The sequence below is a fragment of the Lotus japonicus genome, chromosome 1 (assembly GCF_012489685.1).
Source record: "Lotus japonicus ecotype B-129 chromosome 1, LjGifu_v1.2".
NCBI classification, from domain to species: domain Eukaryota; kingdom Viridiplantae; phylum Streptophyta; class Magnoliopsida; order Fabales; family Fabaceae; genus Lotus; species Lotus japonicus.
Genome location: NC_080041.1, coordinates 98,388,912 through 98,393,589, shown reverse-complemented (window position 1 = coordinate 98,393,589; position 4,678 = coordinate 98,388,912). Strand labels below are relative to the sequence as shown.

General features: G+C 35.5%; 1 pseudogene; it reads right to left on the bottom strand.

Annotated features, from left to right (window-relative positions):
* LOC130728241 (serine/threonine-protein kinase Aurora-3-like) lies at positions 1-3,073 on the bottom strand (annotated as a pseudogene).
* Positions 3,074-4,678: the final 1,605 nt, after the last annotated feature.

Below are 4,678 nucleotides of genomic sequence, written 5' to 3'. Positions count from 1 at the left end.
TTAGCTTAATGTAACCATTATATATATACTTTCAAAATGGAAAGTTTTCAAGGTAGTTCACTACATCAGATGATGACTTGAGCACTGCAAAACGTTTATATTTACAGCATCAGATGCAGAATTTCAATGTTAATCCTCATGGTTAAATATGATTCACTAAAGATCTACTTGCAGATACCCGTCGGATTCGCATTCTTAATTATCCAAGGATGTTCCATTATCTTTTGAAGAGAGAGCCTTTTTGAGGAGTCTTTCACCAAGAGCTGCACCAATTTATAGATTGCAGTCAGAAGAACAACTACTATTTTCACTGAAAAGGTTTGCTTTGACAAGATATGAAAACTCAATTACTTAGATATGAACATACCCGACGAATCAGATTTTCGGCATCTAAAGAAACAGAAGGGGTAGAAGGGAAGATTAGGTCAACATTGCTTATCCTACTCAAAGTTAAATACATTACATAAACATTAGACGAAAAAAATAAATTATTTCACTAACTGTAAAAAGGCTATGCACTTCCATACCTTTTCATGGTATCATCTTTACTCTTAGCCTCAAATGGAGGAAAACCATAGAGGAACTCAAAACAAAGGATACCCAGAGTCCAGTTATCAACTGCATAGTCATGAGTTTGGTACTCATCAACCATTTCTGGTGCTAAATAATCCAATGTTCCACACATGGTCTCTCTTTTTTTGCTGTCCCTGGACTGTACGGACCAACCAAAATCCGCAATTTTAAGACAACCCTGCAATTGAACCATTATAAGAGTAGTTGCTACAAAAATGGATTGAGCTGGTGCAGGTAGGGGATTGGAGAGGAAAAGACAATAGGGAAATGACAAAGATAAACTACATCTGAACATCTTAGTCAAAACTTCAGGCATGAGAGCAAAGTTTTCAATGAAGCCTACAATGATCTCTTAAGAGGACAAACATACTGTAGGCATTCAATCTGTTTCAGCTATGTTGCCACAAGTTGACACAGTGCAAAAGATACAATATAGGTAAAAAAAAGAAAGCAAGGTAGATATAAAGAGGTAAAATAAGGGGGGGAACTATAAGGATACTTTAGCGTACCTCATGGTCAAGTAACAAATTCTCGGGCTTGATATCTCGATGAATAACATGCTTCTCATGACAATAAGCCAACGCCTTTGAGGCTGAGAATATACTACAATTTTTCAAAATAAACAAAAATCAAGGGTAGTTAACATAATAAGAAAGACTTACATCTAAATGAAGGAGCACAATGATGAACACATTCAATCTCTGCTTAGAAGATTTTTGAAAACTTTTTGAGTTTCCAACCCATTATCAATCAATTTCTCTGTAATTCCATTTTTTCAAAGCACGCCGTTGCAATATATATATTTATTCTGTCGGATTTCAGAGCAATGTAACATAGTTGAAGGTGGCATAAGAGTTCGTGTCTCAGAAAATAAAATATGGCAGCATAAAAGCAATGTAACATTGATCAATTGGCAACTTAAGAGTTTGTGTATCAGAAATTATATATTATAAATAGATAAATAGAAGTTAGTTAGAACTCAAAATGATAGAAGCAGGAGAAAGGGCACTGGGTGCCAAGGGGAAAGCGTGTACTCCATTAGTACCTAGTAGAATCTACTCCTTCATGTAATAATGCAGCTAATTGAAATTTTTCTTACCAATTGTCATTGAGGATTGAGTACATACTACAAGAAGATGGAAATTAAATTGGTGTATTTCAATTAGTAGTGTTTGCAAAAGTAAGTACTTTTAATAAAGTTCTTTCTTTTGATTTCCAAACAGTACATTTACAATTAAAATTTTCTCAGCAAATTCACCATTAGCCTCTTAAAATCATTCACCCAAAGGTGCAAGGGAAACACAATCACATGATTCATGTCATGACTCCTAATAGTCTATGAAATCCAGATCCAGAAACCAAACCACTGTTATAAAGGAGGATTATTATACCGTGGCAGCTTGCTTCTCCGTGAGACGCCCTTCTTTTCTTAGCACCTTATAAAGCTCCCCATTATGAGCATACTCAAGAATCAAGAAAATGAGCTCAGCATCATGAAACCAGCCATAGAGACGCAGGATGTTCGGGTGGCGAAGACTGCTCTGTATCTCCATCTCCCTCTGCAGTTGTTTGTGAAACTCGTACTTCTTTATTTGTTCCTTGAAAATAGCCTTCAAGGCCACAACATATTTGCTCTGGAAAAAAAACAAAACAAAACAAATCTCATTTACCGTGAGAAACATAAGGCAATAGTGAAGTGAAAAAGTGTAGTTTTATGGAACCTTGATTTCTCTGGCGACGTAGACTCTGCCGAATTTGCCTTTGCCGAGAGGTTTACCGATCTCGAAGTCTTGGAGGGACCAATGACGGTGCTGTTGAGAGTTTTCTTGTTCCTCCGGTGGGTTCTGGGAAGCCATTTTCGGGCGAATCATGCAGGAGGAGTGGATGGTGGTTTCAACTTTCAAAAAAGAAACGCCCCGGTCCCCTAAAAATCAGCGGGATTGGTGGGAGAAAGATAACGGCTGTATCCAAGAATAATTCTCCAATGATTAATGAATTAAAAAAGGAAAAGTCAATTAGTATGCACCAAACAGGGGATGGAAAAAATGAGGGCCTGCTGGGTTTCATGCTTTCTTCTATAAAACCTATTGGGATGTTGGAATGCTTTTCAAACTCAACAGATTAATCCTGCTCTAGGGGAGACACTTATTGCTCTTAGGCCTATCAGTTTGTGTAACGGGATTAGACCTATCTTGAATGATATCATTTGTCCTATGTAGAGAGTAGTTTCATTCCAGGGCGGAGTATTAGTCATAATGCAATAGCTCTCCAGGAAATTGGGTACGATCAGCGGAAGGCTCGCAGAAAATGTGAGAACTTGGTTTTTAAACTGGACCTTGAGAAGGCTTATGAACGGGTTGACTGGCGTTTCTTGAAGGAGACTCTATTGGCGTTTGGCTTTCCACACTCTTATGTCTATTTCACCAAGGGGACTCCCTTTCTCCTTACTTGTTTGTGCTTTGTATGAAGAGGTTTAGTTGTGTTATCTCAACTGCGGTCCTTGAGAGTAAGTGAGATCCTATTTGTACGGTCCGTATTCCGTAATGGGCCTGGTTTATCCCACATTTTCTTTTTAGATGACGTTCTTTTGTTTGTTAAAGCGAAGGAAAGTCAAGTGAAGTGCTTAAAGGAGATTTTAGACAACTTCTGCAAAGCCTTAGGTTTGAAGGCTAATGAAGCAAAGTCTAAAGTTTTGGGCTATGCTGAGTTGAGTACTCAAAAGAAAGCTACCTTCCTTAATATTGTTGGCATCCAATTTACTTCAAATATTGGCAAGTATTTTGGATTTCCTATCTTTCAACGACAGATAACCAAGCATGATTCTGATTTTATTTTTGATAGAATTAATTCTTGTTTGGCGGATTGGAAATGCAAACTTTTTAAGTGCTCACTTGCTTGGGTGTTCTCAATGTGCATTTTGTTCGACAAAAATGTGATGCAAACCCACTTTAAATTAATCTTTGGCGTGACATGCTTTAACGCTGAACGAAGTTGGTGAGAGTTTTAACTTTTAACATCTAAATTTAAAATCTGATAGTTACAAATTGATGTGTATTACCCTCTCGAAACCCCTTTGAGTTTGTGCATATATATATATATATATATATATATATATATATCATGTTCATTTTAGTAATTAAACAAATTTAAATGTACTTTTTTATCCAAACAAGTTTTATTTTATTATACAATATTTTAAAAGTATCGAAACATAAATTACATTAAAAGAAATCAACTTTTTCACAAAACCAGTTTTGCAAACAACGGTTCACATAAACTCAATTAAAAAAACTTCAATTCAAACACACTTTTAGTAGTATTGAATAATCAAATACCGCTGATGTATTGACATCTATGCGAACTTTCATTTAATCAATATATTTGATTACTTTCAAAAAAAATCAAATAAGGATGTTTTGATAAGAAAAAAACCTAACAAAATCTAGAATTCAAGCTGATTTTTGTAAAAGAACCAAATTTTACCTTTAATTTGGTTTTATAATAGAAATGAGAAGTAATATAATATAGCGAACGAAATATGAAATATGATAAGTGATGTGATTAAGAATAAAATAAAAAAAGATATCAACACGACAACACATGTTAATTAATTCACTTAATATCAACACATATTGACTCAATTGGTAAAGACAAATCACTTTTTTGAGAAGATTGTGTGTTTGATTTATGTTGTCAATGTGAGAGTTGTGTTGGTAGATGATCTATAAGTTTCTCTATAAGTGAATTATGGTCCTAGAGGCATGCTCTGATCCGTGGCCGTGACCGGAGCTGAACCTATCAACTTTTTATTCATAAAAAAAGAAAAAAAAAAGAGTTAGAAAAAAAAAAGATAAAATTGGGATAGAAATAAGAAGAATACTGCTCGTGAGTTTTCTTTTCCAAAATAAAAGTTGACAATTAAGAAGAATAACACACGTGTATGATAAGGTTAAGACCAGAGTGGAAAATGGGACCCGTCTTAGGTGAAGAGTTATCCTAATTTCTGAGGACGTGTCTCTCCTTGAAAGTTGGCTTTGGTGAAAACCACACTCCACAAGAATAGCACGTGTAACACACCCTCCAATCACAAGCTCCTGTTCCTCCT